Genomic DNA, 16,352 nt, shown 5'->3' with positions numbered 1-16,352 from the left:
CTATCACAGTTTCTGAGATCTTGTGGGTACTTTGTTGAAAAAAAGGCTACCTGAGATATTTGAGATGTCTCACCGGAAGTAGAACTTTTTTTTTACCATGTGTTGAAGACCATTTTGTATTTCTATAGCTAAAATGTTACTTCAATGCTAAAACACCAAAATATTTTTAAAAAATCAAAATTGGGTGTACTTCCTGTGACGACCGGAAGTTACGCCGGATAAAACAAAATAGTGTTAACAGATGTACATACAATTGTCTATCATCCCACAAAGTTTGGTTGTTCAAGTTGTGATAGTTTTTGAGATCTCGTCGAAATCAGGTTTTTGGTCTCTGGACAGGAAACGGCCAAACGGAAGTGTTCAATGTAAATTGTATTAAACATTTCTTGAATACTTGCCTTTTGTACATTATTTTTCATTTATCTAACTAAACATACCAAAGAAAAACAGTTAAACTGATAAACAGCTCGATTTGTTGGTGTGGAAACGAAGTGACGGAAGACAAAATGAAACCGGTTAAACACACCTTCAATCAAATGTCTATCATCCACGAAAGTTTCGTGTCTTGATCACTCATAGTTTCTGAGATCTCGCGGGTACAAAATGTGTTTTAAAAAAGCTCCTGAGATGATTGAGATATCTCACCGGAAGTAGAAATTTTTTGTTGATGAAACATCGCATAGATAACTAATGTATAGATTTATACTTATATATTTAATTTATGGAAAATGAATTAAATGCGTAAAATTACTATTTTTGAAGTGCTTCCGGTGACGACCGGAAGTTACGACGAACAAAACAAAAGTGTTTAAACACATCTACATACACAAGTCTATCATCGTACAAAGAATGGTTGTTTAAGTCTTTACCATTTTTGAGATCTCGAGGTGACAAGCTTTTTCGTTGCGGGACAGGAAACGGACGACCGGAAATGAATTTTGAAAATATGAAAAAAAGGTCCCTAGATTTTATCATTCCCTATTATCCTGAAAATTTCAAGAAAATATATCCAGTCATCTCTGAGAAAATCGGGGAAAAAAATAAGAATAATAATAATAACTAGACTCTTGTTGCTATAGCAACAAAAAGGTCTTCCGTTCCTCATGTATAAATCTGTGCAAAAGATATATTTCTCTTGTAAACAGAAAATGGATATAATTTATACTGTAAAGGAATTCCCAAGAAATAAACAAAACAAAAAGACAAAACGTCATTTTTTGAGTACTTTCTGTGACGACCGGAAGTTACGCCGGATCATACAAAACACAATAAACATTACCTTGTCTTTCCTCAAAGTTTGGATGTTCAAGTTTTTGCTAGTTATAATATCTCGTTGAGAAAAGATTTTTGTCTCGGGACCGGAAAGAATCGAACGGAAGAGATTAAGAAATTGAAAATACGTAGTTTAGTATATTTACCTATGATACGTTATTGTTCATTACATTGAGTAAAATGTTTAAAAAATGCTTAAGAAAAAAACCCTTTTATTGCTTGAACACTTCGAGTTAAAACCGGAAGTGGCGTACGACCAAATGGAACCCGTTAAACACATGTTCATTCAAATGTCCATTATCCATACAAGTTTTGTGTCTGTATCTCTCACAGTTTCTGAGATCTTGAGGGTAGTTTGTTTTTTTAAAAGAAGGCTACCTGAGATATTTGAGATGTCTCACCGGAAGTAGAACGTTTTTTTTACCATGTGTAGATGACCTCTTGTATTTTTATAACCAAAATGTTACTTCCATGCTAAATAACCAACATATTTTTAAAAAATCAAAATTTTGCGTACTTCCTGTGACGACCGGAAGTTACGCCGGATGAAACAAAATAGTGTTAACACATGTACATACACAGGTCTATAATTCTACAAAGTTTGGTTGTTGAAGTCGTTAACGTTTTTGAGATCTCGTCGATATAAGTTTTTTTGTCTCGGGACAGGAAACAGACAAATGGAAGTGCTTAATGAAATTTAAATTTTTATATCTTGTTTACTTTCCTGCTTTACATTATTATTCATCGAAGTAGCTAAAACTATCAAATATAAACAGTTTAACGGATAAACAGTTTGATTTGTTTGAACTCTTCCGCTGTGGACCGGAAGTGACGGAGGACAAAATGAAACTGTTTAAACACATCTTCATTCAACTGTCTATGAGTGGTGAAAGTTTTGTGTCTTGATCACGTACAGTACCTGAGAACTTGCGGGTACAAAATATGTTTTAAAAAAGCTACCTGAGTTAATCGAGATATCTCACCGGAAGTAGAATGTTTTTGTTTATTTAACATTGCATAGATGACATATATAAGGATCTATACTAATATCTTTATTCTATTGAAAATAAATTAAATACGTAAAAACAAAAAAAATTGAAGAGCTTCCGGTGACGACCGGAAGTTACGACGAACAAAACAAAAATGTTTAAACACATCTACGACTATAGGTCTATTATCTCTCAAAGTTTGGATGTTCAAGTCTTTCTCGTTTCTGAGATCTCGATGTGACAAGCTTTTTAACGCGGGACAGGAAACGGACGACAGGAAATAAATTTTCAAAAAATGAAAAAAACGCCTAGAGATATGATCATTTTCTATCAGTCCTAAAAACTTGAAGTAAATCTGTCAAGCCATCTCTGAGAAATCTTGTGGACAAAAACTGGGAAAAAAATAATAATAAAAAACCTTACAATCTCTATAAGGTCTTTCGTTGGAAACGGAAGACCTTAACTAGACTCTTGTTGCAAGAGCAACAAAAAGGTCTTCCGTTTTGATATACATGAATCAATTTAACCGTAGACATTGCTTCTCTTACATAGAGAAAATAGTTAATATGATAAGTATTGTAAATGATATATCCAGACGTTACTTCCATGTAAAACAACGAGATTGAAAAAGAAATCAATTTTTGAAGTACTCTCTGTGACGACCGGAAGTAATGCCGAACTAAACAAAACAGGTTATAAAGTTTGGTTGTTAAAAATATGATTTATTTGAATCCTTCCGGTGAAAACCGGAAGTGGCAGTTGACAAAATAAAACCCGCTTAACATATCATCAATCAAATGTCTATCATTCATGAAAGCTTTGTGTTTCATTCACTTACAGTGACAAAAATTTTGCGGGCATCAAATTTGTATAAGGGAAAGCTACACAGAGATATTTGAGATATCTCACCGGAAGGAACAGTTATTTGAAAACTTAACATTATAAAGATGACACATCTAAGATTGTGTACTGATATATTCATTCCATGTAAAAGAAATAAATAAAGAAAAACATATTATTTGTAGTGCTTCCGGTGACAACCGGAAGTTACGCCGAACAAAATAAAAAAGTTTTTTAAAAAATGTACATATATAGGTCTATCATCCCACAAAGTTTGATTGTTCAGGTCGACATCATTTATGAGATCTCGTCGAAATAAGGTTTTTTGTCTCGGGACAGGAAACGGACAAACGGAAGCGTTCAATGTAAATTGTATTAAATATTTCTTGTATACTTGTCTTTTGTACATTATTGTTCATCGAAGTCACTACAAATATCAATGAAAAACAGTTAAACTAATAAAAAGTTCGATTTGTTTGAACTCCTCTTGTGTGGACCGGAAGTGACGGAAGACAAAATGAAACCGGTTAAGCATATCTTCAATATAATGTCTATCATTCATGAACGTTTTGTGCTTTGATCACTTATAGTTTCTGAGAACTTGTTTGTACAAAATGAGTTTCAAAAAAGCTACCTGAGATATTTGAGATATCTCACCGGAAGTAGAATGTTTTTGTTGATATAACATTGCATTGATAACCTATGTATAGATTTATACTTATATATCTATTCTATGACAAAAGAATTTAATGCGTAAAAATAGTTATTTTTGAAGAGCTTCCGGTGACGACCGGAAGTTACGCCGAACAAAACAGAATATTGTAAACACATGTACATACATACGTCTATCATCCCACAAAGTTTTATTGTTCAAGTTGTCACCGTTTTTGAGATCTCTAGGAATCAAGGTTATTTGTTTCGGGACAGGAAACGGACAAACGGAAGTGCTTAATGTAAATTTTATTAGTTATTTTTTGTATACTTGCCCTTTGCATTTCATTGTTCATCGAGCACACTACAGATATCAAAGACAAAAAGTTAAACTGATAAACAGCTCGATTTGTTTGAACTCTTCCTGTGTGGACCGGGAGTGACGGAAGACAAAACGAAACCGGTTAAACACATCTTCAATTAAATGTCTATCATCCATGAAAGTTTCGGGCTTTGATCACTTATAGTTTCTGAGATCTCGCGGGTACAAAATGTGTTTTAAAACAGCTACCTGAGATGATTGAAATATCTCACCGGAAGTAGAATTTTTTTGTTGATTTAAAATTGCATAGATAACGTATGTGTAGATTTATACTTATATATTTAATTTGTGGAAATTAAATTTATTACGTGAAATGACTATTTTGGAAGTGCTTCCGGTGACGACCGGAAGTAACGACGAACAAAACAAAATAGTTTAAACACATCCACATACACAGGTCTATTGTCGTACAAAGTTTCGTTGTTCAAGTCTTTATCATTCTTGAGATCTTGAGGTGACAAGCTTTTTTGTTGTGGGACAGGAAACGGACGACAGGAAATGATTTTTGAAAAAAACGTCCCTAGTGTTTACCATTTCCTACTATTCCTGAAAATTTCAAGGAAATATATCAAGTCATCTCTGAGAAAATCGGGGAAAAAAATAAGAATAATAATAATAAAAAGAAACACTAGACACGATCTCGTTGCGAGCAACGAATGGGTCTTCCGTCCGATTTTTTAATAGATTAGATCAAACTTATTAATTCAAAGATAAAATCGTAGACCTAAGCGAAAGATAGTAAAATAAAAATTGCGGCACTCGGGGCTTGAACCCGGGTCGCCTGGGCCATATCCACGACTCTATACGACTGAGCTACTCAGACTCTCGCTTCAGAACTTTGACGCTTAGTTTCTTGAGAATGCCTTGATCGATTTTAAAGCAAATTACATATTCTGAATCAGTGAAAGGGTCACTATCAACCCTACAGAAAAATATCAAAAAGGGAAAAAGTTGAAAAAATCGATTTTTTTTGTCTTTCCTTCCGGTGACGACCGGAATTGACGGACGTTAACCATTTAACATAAGGGCATCCTTCCAAAGATAGATCTATCATCGCTGAAAATTTCAAGTTTCTATCTTCAACCATTAATTAAATATTCGCTGGACAAAATGAATTTTTAAAAAAAGTAAACTTAACGACGTTGACGAACGGAAGTGACGTCATATTCGAAAAGATACGTATGCATAGCTATAGTTACTGTCTTCTATCTGTGAAATTTTTGAGAAAATCCGTCGAATCGTTTTTGAAATATTCGGTTTTTAAAAATTTGGTGCAGGAAAAAAAACAAGAAAAATAATAGGTCAAAAGAAACCTAACGAAAACAATAAGGTCTTCCGTTGGAAACGGAAGACCTTAATTACAATCACTATAAGGTCTTCCGTTGGAAACGGAAGACCTTAATAAGAAACATTACAATCACTATAAGGTCTTCCGTTGGAAACGGAAGACCTTAATAAATCATTATTTGTCATTTATGTTCTAAAGCATTGAGATTAGATGAGCTTAACAATGGTCTTAAAAGCAGTTTTAAAAAGAGTTTGTGTCAAAATGTTCACCTTTTTACACACTGCAAATTTTTAAAGTGACATTATTAATTAATACTAAAGGCAATTAAAAAAATGATTTCAAAACATTGCCTTCAAACCTTGTCGTTACCACTTTATTGCACAGGTGATACGATTTATCAGTCTTGACCGCTTTGCTCCTTGATACTAGGATAAAAGTTATTGACAGTTTATATTAGAAGGCAAACTATTCTAATATGGCTTCATAGTAGATAAGTTTTGCTATTTTTCCATCTCTAGCCTCGCTTGCCATGGTAACCGTTACCACAGTAACCAACTTTTAGTGTCTTTTTGCGTTTTACACCTAGGTGTATCCATATATAAAATATAAAGAATATTGGTTACCATGCGTGGCCAGACGTAAATTATTGAATTGATAATAAGGCCCTGTCCCGAAAGTCCCGTGATTTTGTGAAAGCAGGGAAGATACTGGTAGTGTGTCTATGTACTAGAAACTTTAATGAGAGATTTTGTAAACAACACATCAGTTAGGTCATGCTTATTACGTCCACAGATGACTTCTTAAAAATTCTGAAAATGTTATATTAAAAAGACAGAGGTGTACAAAGAACTATTTCCAAATGTCCTAGAATACCTATTTTTGTCTTGTATACATTCATCTGTTAATATTATAAATTTTACAATGTAAGTCAACAACGTTCGTTCATTCTGTTAACACTACAGGTATAGGTTTTACATTTCAGCTGCACAACATTTTATTCCTAATTTTTACCATTGGCTGTGATAAATTGCAAATTGTTGGTATGAATGGGTCTAACCTTCATTGTAAACGTACTTTTATTAAAAGGATAAGGTTTTCTATTTTATCTTTGATTTATCTACTAAGGTAGAGTCCAAACTCATAAGGAATCGAATGCATGGTTTTCACAAAAACTTTCAACTTTTTTAAGATAATGATTTGTGTAAATTAGATAATTTGAAGGTACATTCTTTTTATCATAATATTACATAAATATCCTTGGACAATTTGTTCAACAAAAAGTTAAGAAAACTTGTTTACTTTTTAAAATGTTGAGAGGCTGACCCCTAATCCCCTTACATTTTCCTATAGGATATTAATTTGTAAAGGTAAATATCTCACCTGTCAGGTGAGACACGCTAAAACAAAAGTGGTTATATACTCTCTAAACAATAATCTATCATTTGGTACCTATGGATTTTTATGCAACTGCGTCATAAGCGGGTGCAAAAATGACACCTTGACACTGGCATATTTCTACTAAATGAAATAGTCAGAGGAAAAGTACATATTTACAGAGTTTAAGGAGGGACTATTTTTGTGGCGGAAGGTGTTTAAAAAGATAATAAACAATTTTCTTAACTCAGTTGTTTTAGGATACTGTCACTTTAGCTTTCTTATTTTCAGTGCAGACAAAACTTTTAGATTGTTTGTGCAATGTTTCGAAAACATACTTTAACAGTTTTTCTATCGAAATATATAGTTAACTGTAAGTTAACAATTTAGGTTAACAGTGTAGGAAAAATTAAAAAATTATTTTATTTTATTGTTTATTTCGGTAGAAAGTACCTCCCAATGATTAGATGCCATATTCCAACCAAATTTTATCTTCGAAATGTGTTATTGCGAACGATTAAACAGCAAATAGTCATCCTCTGTCCAAATTACGCCAATGCGTTAAAGGTTGTTAAAAATGCACTGATCACTTTTCAATCAAACCCTTGAAACTTGCACGGAACTTATATTGTCTAATTGATAAATATCGATCATGTTTGAACCTGGGTCTAATTGCTTATAGCCCTATTTTAATGGGTTTTTTAAATTGACCTTTAAAGCTATAGGAACAATTGCAGTGAACTATATGAGAAATTTGCTTTTCATCTTGTGTTTTGTTTTTGAATTTGTGGAGCTTTTTTAGGTTTGTTTGTTTGGTTTTTTTTAATTTCTTCTCGTGGCATTTTGATAGAAATGATATCATATACTTGTGAACTGTTTACAATGATGACCATCTGGGTTTTGCCACGATTGGTTTATTATTTCATCTTTTCATTGTTTCGCATTGCTTGTACATATGTCTCCATTATTTTTTGTGGAGAAGGGGAAGAAGATTGATGACGTAAGTTGGTATCAAAGTTATGGACGAAACACTGAGTAATTGTACATAAATAGCTCCGAAAAAAAGTTGTGATTTCTTTTATTTTATACGTTTGAAGATTACATTACGTGGTTATGAGGAGTTTTCAATTGCAAACAGTGAGCAAAACACCGTTTTTATGCAAAAGTATACAATATGAATTTCCCTTTCCCAATTCATCTTTTCGAGCAACAACCATTGTGAATTGTCAGAGAAAAGACAAATCGTTTTATTGCGTTAGTGTGGATTCATTTAGGTAGATGAACTTAGTAAATCAATACTCAATAGCAATAAGAGCGCCAGCGTATTTAGAGCTCACCTGGCATCATGAAATGGCGGACTCATGTTTTTGTCGTTCTTTTCCCTGTTCATGTCAACATATGTTTTTCTCACCAATGCTTTCCTAACGAGATTCAAGCGTTTTTAAAAGGAACACTAGCGGATTCTGATTTCACATCTTTGCTTTCTCTGGAAGATAACAGTTATGGGAAACTGTTTCACAAGTGTTTGTTTTATTGTGAAAAAGATAAACGGTGCATTGGGATTCAGATCTGTAAAATTTCTGAAACTCTGTTCCAATGTCGAACATGTTGTGAATGGAAGAAAGCGAAAGGATTCACTTTCACGTATTCGCCTGACTGTAAATACATTGAGATGGTAAGCTGACTTGTCAAAAACTTATTGTTCCAAAAATTGGGGATGTAAATAGTTTAAGTTCATTGGAATAATTCTAGAGATAACTCTTTAATTTGTAATAAATGATTAGAAAAAACTTTTACAACTCTGTGAATGGTATAATTCTGATTTCCAAAAAGTAGTTTCATTGCAAATTCACCATTAATGTAATACGCAAATAAATAGTTGTAATATAAACAAGATTATACAACTTTAAAATAATCAAAAAAATTATATATTTTGTTTTAGAAAATTGACTTCGAAACTAACCGTAAGTACACTGAACAGTAATAAGGAAACGTCAACATTCACACTTAACAGATCTAGATATTTCATACTTGATAACATCCCACGCTAGCACGGGAATTAACAATTTACACATTAATGTGCTGCAATGCCTAATATATTGTTTGATTTTGTATATACTTTATCCGAATTTTTTTTCTTAAATGCTTTCTTAACATGTTTTATAATATTAAAATATAAAAAATAAACCAACTGCATGTGTATGTATGTTACTTAGCAAATTCTGAAACAAAGTTGTCAAATCCAAAGTATGTGCCCGCCGGTTAAATTGCATTTCACTTTTCGCTATGACGTTAACTAGTCAAACCGCATTCCTGGGCACCCTGTTCTGGAAAATTATTTCCATCAAAACTAAAATCGCATTAAATTGCTACAATTTATTTATTAATTTTTTGTTTAAACCAAAAAGCTCCAATCCAAGGTATCTGTTTGCGATACATAATGAGCTCGTCCTACACTTTTTACCATGGCGATAATATCTCAACCCCGTTATTGGTAACCCCTCTATGAAAGCTCTCACCAAAGCTTGGGCTCAGCAAACATTCTATTTCATTTAAACTAAAATCGCACATTCAAGAAACAAATTGTCCTATTTTAATCATTTAATGTTTGTCAAATCTTAACTTCTACGTATGCTCTAAGTATGTTTCCAGTAAATATATTTACTCTTTATAAAATCATTAAATATTGTTTCATTGCAAGCATATATTTCGGTAAAAACTTCCACTGAATTGGATCAGCCAAAGCGTGTCCACCAGTCCAGGGATGGGGTCAATTACATTGGAAAGTAATTAATTAAATTACAATTACTTGCTTAAATTCTTCAATTAAATTACCATTACCATTACAAGAGTTTTCAAATGTAATTAATTAAATTACAATTACTTTGCAGATGTAATTGATTAAATTAAAAATTACATTTTCATCAAAATTTACTAAAACCATGATTTATCTACAACACATAAACATTTAAGGATCCGAGGTATGTCTATAATGTGAATAAAATTTTGTCATAATCAAAATACTTTCACTGTTTAATAATTTGCTTACTACTCTTGTAGTTAACAATTTTTGGAAAGAAAAAAATATAAAGTTGGTTTTATTGTTTATTTGAAAACGCAGGTACTGGTAGTCACAATATGGAGGTGTCCCATACACCCTGATATTCAATAAACATTTGAAAGTCATATCCCCTTACCTACACCTATCATGTCAACTATAGTATTTCCTGCATGCAAAACTATTTTATGAAAACTTTCTCCTTTGCATTTTTATCACTAGTTTTTCTTTATAAGTACAATGCCAAATACAGGTTAATCTCAGGTAGAGGACAGACTTTAATTGTTAACAAAACACAATTCACACCTATTGTTATGTACCTACATGTAATTATCAAATGTTTGCATTAAGGGAACACACCCTGTGGACATGTAAGGCTCCAAAAACTAAATCCCATTTGAGGCCATGCATTTTAGCTCTATGTATTTTAGGCTATCAATTACAACGCATGACTTAATTAATAGTTTATATAATTTAGATTACACTGATTTTGTTTATAAATTAAACAGTGATTTTTTAAACTAATTCAATGATAATTGACACACTAATTATCCTAATAAGAAGGGAAATGAGTATTTTTTAAGAAAAAAGATGACAAGCAAATCATCAAATACATGTACTTAATTAAATTTGGGAAACTTATCATTAAATATTGAATCACTGGAAAAATTCATTTTGAAAAATATTAAGTATGATATATATAACAAAAGTTCAATGCTTTTTAACTACTCTTCCTAATTTGACCTTGTACCATTGATAGTGTCGGAACAATGGGTACTGGAAAGCTTCATATTTATATCAGTGTGTAATTGAAAGTAATTGAAAAGTAATCGGAATTACATGCATTTTTTGAAAGTAATTAATTAAATTACCATTACATGTAATTGAAAGTTTGGCCAATTACACATTACTTTCAATTACCTCAAAATTTGCAATTAATTACACTCAATTACCATTACAAATTACCATTACCCCATTCCTGTCCACCACCTTACTCTTATTTTTGCTATACATGTATTGGGCTGGTTCATCAAAAATGCAAGTAGGTTTTCAATTAAATATTTAATAATTACTTATCGAGCAAAATTCAATTATAGCTTACGGACATCATATCACACATGTTGAAATGCCAAAGTGTAAGCAGTTACTCTGGTGCGGAAATTTTTGGTCTATTGGCAAAATTTCTTAATTTATAGTATAGATTTTGAGATAAGAAGTACAGTACACAGGGTTATTTTCGCCCGGTGATATTTTCGCCCTTTTTTATTTTCAAACGATTTTGCCCCGTCTTGAATTCGCCCAAGCAATGTTTTGCTTAAATATTTGAGACTGAAGTTCGTCCGTTTTTAAATTTGCCCGCTGACAACAAAAATCGAAAGGGGCAAAAAATGTATGTACACTGAATCAAAACTTCAGCTGCACATTACTCCTGCTGTTACGTTATACTGTTTCTAGATCTTTGCTCTATTTTTTTTCAATGTCTGACATTATACCTGAGCAGAATTAATTCATTGCAACCTCAAATCTATTGTTGTGTTTCCTTGGCATATTTTGAAATCTACAAATCTCATTATTTTTTCATTACAAGACATGTTCAATTCTTTTAAAATCAATGCATGATTATACATTGCTGCTTGAATAAATACTGGATTGCAAAACAAATGATATGACTTTCCTTCACCTGAAGTTTAATTTTGAACTGCTGAATCAAACTATATCGCGGGTTTTGCTCTAAATATTTTTGTGTACATTGATATTCTTTTAAGCAATAGAGAGAGAGAATAGTTGAAAAAATATATGCTATTTATTTTTACTGATACATCTTCTGTTTTTCTATGCAAAATGCAATGAGCTTTCAAATTCTGTCGTGCCTTTAAGTTATTTCTGAACCTTTTGAAACCTCTTGAACAAAACAATGCTCAAATCTATATCTGTGAAATTGTGTTTTAAATATTTATATTATTTGCATAAACCTATTAATACGACAAAGGAAGTAAATTTTGATGGAAAAAAATTTTTAACCTCAATATTATCAATAAAAACTCTTTTAAAAATAATTTTATGATAAACTGAAATCATTCACAACCAACAACATTGTATTAACTAAATATAATTCGTTTGGAACTTATAAACAGAAAATAATTTGCCTTTCTCACCTTTAGATTCTAATTGTTTTTTCTACAGTGGCATTTAACAGAACAGCAATATTAAGCAGCGAATTTGATGAAATGCACAAGGCATCAAACGCAGTTGATGGGATAAAGATGTGTTTCTCATACAATCTAGTGGCTTCCTCATCTATATCCACACAGCCTTGGTTGTTGATTCAGTTGGATGCTATATACAGTATTGGCAAAGTAGTGGTGTATGCTAGGAATGATATATATGGTATGTGGAACTAGTCTGTAACAGAAAAGGAAAAATGTTACATTCATTATATCGATAATATTATGAGAGTTGTTTGGAAATTACTGAGACAACACAAATATTTACCTTTCAATGACGAATTTTAATTAAAAATGACATAATCATTAAATACCCCTGCAGGAATAATTAAGCAGAGTAATGATACAAAATAATTAATAATTATTATAGACCGTTACATAAACAAATCCGTGGTCGGCATACACAAACTCAGAGTAAAAAAAAATAAAACATTAATTCTACATTTTAAGTGTTGCTAGACCTACAATCAATGATAAAGAAAAACAAATCTTACATGTTTGTTTTGCTACTTATTGGGAGTAACTTTTGTGCAAGTTTCTCTAGTGTTCGACTTTATATACGGAGATAGTACAGAAATAGTTACCAAGCAAGAGAAATCTGACTGCGACGATCTATTGAATTTTGACGTCACAGGCGGCACAGCGAAAAAACATGTACATCAAATTGGTTAGAATCTCAAAAAGACATTTTCTGGCCAAAATTGCTTAAACAAAGATTATACGATGTAAAGGGGTCAATAGATTCAGTTAATCATTGGGTATTCACATATTGCTGAAATAGAATTAAAACAAAGGGACAAAATTACAAGTACTATTTACACACAAACTGATTTCAACAGTTTTAAGATGTGTACAAAATGAATGTAAAAGAACTTTCACAGTAAGTTGACTTTGAAAAGAAATAAATCGATTTTTTTTCACAAAATCTGTGTAGTGGTGAGATTATGTAACTGTTGCCATTTTAAAAGAAAAAAGATGAGAATTGAAGAACTGTCCATATTTTCCGTTCGAATGTAAGGTCACCATGTTTAAAACATAGGAGCAAAAAGACGCGTGAAATGACGTTCCGATGGTTGCTCCGGGTCAATAAATGTACGTAGGCAAGATTGTTAGCTTATCAGGAAGGAACAATTAATTGATGTCATTAACTTCAAAATTTTCGCATATCCGTATCCTAGCTAGCTTGCTTGTGAAATTTGAATGATTCATATTTTTTCCCAAGAGAGTAAGAATAAATGTCTCAAAATTTTCCAAACAACCGTCGTAGTTTGATTTATTTTTCTTTAAAAAGTTTACATCTTACGTTGTTGTGATGATGATGAAATTTCGTTCCAGCAAAAGAAGCAAACAACATTATAGTTTATATCAAGGATATTGATGTCAGCAACGTATGCGGAGGGATATATAAAGGTCCTACCTTTAATAGTGACGTCATCTACTTTATGTGCCCCTCCGAGTCTAGAGGCAACAGTGTCCATATCCAGAAAACGACGACGGGTCAGCTTGGATTTTGTGAAATTGAGGTGTATGAATAGCCAGGGAGTGCACAAATTAAAATAAACTCTTAAGTTAACTCAGGGTTTGAGTTCTCAATTTCGGATTGTTATAAAGTTATGAGTAAAATTTGTTCTAAATACATTATTGACATGACATTCGATATTTTTACTATATTAAAAAATTGCTTCAAAGTTGGACTATTAGCAAATCAGAGGAAATTCGGACTAAATTTTTCAGATTTTGTTCTTCTCTAAAATGTTTTTCGTAGTACTGTAATATTTTAAGTTAATATTTGCTATGTTGGTCAACATAATTTTGTGTACTTTTTGTTGGTTTTTATCTTACTTTTTCATTTAAAAAATCGTATGGAACACACTATAAAAATATTGTAAAAATGCTTAAAAACGATGATAGACACTTAATACCTTATAATTTTGATCATTGACCTCATATAAATTTAATGACAGCTGAGTAAGATCAATATTATTTAATACTAATTGAATTAGTATTATCATCATTCAGTATTTTGTTACATTAAATAAAAAAAATTGGTAATTAAATTTTAATGCTTTGCATCAATTTCGTGTCATTCCAATTCATAAACTGTATTTCAATTTTAAAAGATTTTAGCAATTTGTATTATTTTCACAATTAAGAAAATCTCAATCATATTGTAAAATTTCTAGGGAGTTTTCCTAAATTTTCAAAACATTATTAAATGGCCAATTACTCTAAAAGTAGGTCATTGACCTTCTTTTTGAAAGCGAAAAATAACACTTCCATGGAAGGTCTTAACACAAATTACGAGGGTAAAAAAAAAAGAAATACGAAGACAATGTGGCTGTCTATCATATATTTTTCATGGAGTCATACCAATAACAGATTAATCTGTGCACCAACACTTATGTTATTGTGTTATTGATATGTGAAGTTTTAGTCGATGGTTTATCATTATCATCAGTTGATTTTTTTTCTATTAAAGAATGAATTCAGTAATTGTTTTATACGATATCAATTGGTTTGGGGCAGTTTACGCTTTATAAACCGCTTATAAAAAAGCGTAAATTGTTTCAAACCATCTTATATCGTATAAAATTAATAAATATTGAATTCATTGCTTATAATTAATTTTTTTTACTCTTCATTGTAGATAAAAACGGTCATTTGACCTTTAAAATGCATGACGTAAATTGTACAATGTTCAAACGTAACGTCGGGCGTATTGATAAGTTTTTGACTTTAGTTTTTATGACGTGTGAAAAATTCTTTATACGATATAAAATAATTCTTCAGCCAATCAGAAAGCGCGTTACAACCAGAATTATATTATTACTGAGTAAACGTATACCTTTAGCAATTTCACCAAACACATCGATGGAAACAAAGAAATAAATACATATTATTATCAATATTAAATTATTATTTCATTTTTTTTTCAACAGACTGGACTAAAGTTGATTTATTGTATGTGTTACTGATTGAAAGTTTGTTAATTCCATTTCAAGTTATTTTGCAAAAAATACCATAATCATTTAAATTAAATTGATATCACTTACATGTAGTATTGTGTAAAACATCAACACGTTTCCTATTCTTGCGATGATCCAAGACTCTATTGGCGAATCAGTTACTCCAGTTTTTCTTGTTGTACTTGGCTATCCTTTATGCTTGCTCTCTTGGGGCCAGAAGTGCAGTTCAAAGCTGTTCTTGTTATTAACTGTGGCTCTTTTTCAGATTACGCGCCTTCTCTATCTCCATTGCAGTATGAAAATGATTTCACTGGATCCTCGTGTCTACATAGTCTTAGCAGGCCTGTATTTGGATTAGTATCATATCGAAATATTCAGAATTTCCAGAATATTCTTTGTAGCATATGGAGTGGTTGGATCGTCTGGTCATTTCATAAAAGAGATTTGTTTTATACCACAGCTATGGTAAAGCTTTAGCTTGGTACATGTTGGTATTGACGGTAGTGTACTGGGCAGACATCTAGATCTTTGCCTTGTCCAGCCTGCTGTTAATGTCTTCCTTTGTATTGCCCTTTGGTTTGATGACAAATAATAGTAACTAGATCTTGGTGGTAGTTCGTCATAAGCTTTCTCTTAAGCATGTCAACATTTGATGCATTTGCCTCCTTTTTCTTGTTGCTGATTCGTAGCCCACCTGTTGGTTTTGTTTTTCATATGCTGGTGTGTCTGACACTGCAGTGCATGGTCGACTGAAATGTCGTAATTATACAAAGATGGGAACAGGCCCAGCGGATCCCCCCTGGGGAGTCATTAGTTATCTTTTTGGTGACACAGTCGTTAGCCGAATTGAATAGAACTGCAGATAATATCAGCCAGTTTTAACCATATTTTAACATGAAAATATGTCCTGATTGTTACTGAAATAACTAACTTTTTTAAAAGAAACTCCTGAAGTGGTAGATCAGGTAAAGTTCTATAAGTCGAAGGAGGATCAAAATGATTCCTTAGTATATGCAATAAAAAGACGACCACAAAAATTTTAATGCCTGACTCTCTGAAATATGCATAGATCTGATCGGCACATCATGGGTGTTTTTTCGAAACCTGCTGTGTATAACGTCAAAAGACATGACTTTCTTTAAATTATAATTTTCATCGTCTTGGTCAGCATCATTTTTCCACATACAACAGAATGCTTCAATCCCAGTTGTTGTTCTCATTTTTTTTGGACCTTGACAGACCGCCCTTTGCACCAGTCTTCAGCCCTGTTTTCCTTTCCACAGAGCTATGACCAGTTCCTGTGGGGT

The 16,352-nt window shown here is 32.1% G+C and overlaps 1 long non-coding RNA gene across 1 annotated transcript; it reads left to right on the top strand.

The window, feature by feature from the left end:
* The first annotated feature begins 8,124 nt into the window (after positions 1-8,124).
* LOC109618535 (uncharacterized) lies at positions 8,125-13,964 on the top strand. The gene is made up of 4 exons (XR_010712705.1): positions 8,125-8,471; positions 8,739-8,760; positions 12,039-12,242; positions 13,415-13,964. It is a non-coding gene; the product is annotated as an uncharacterized lncRNA (long non-coding RNA).
* Positions 13,965-16,352: the final 2,388 nt, after the last annotated feature.

This window comes from Magallana gigas, chromosome 4 (assembly GCF_963853765.1).
Source record: "Magallana gigas chromosome 4, xbMagGiga1.1, whole genome shotgun sequence".
Lineage (NCBI taxonomy): Eukaryota > Metazoa > Mollusca > Bivalvia > Ostreida > Ostreidae > Magallana > Magallana gigas.
Note: the sequence above shows the minus strand (reverse complement) of the source record. Positions and strands in the feature narration are given on the sequence as shown.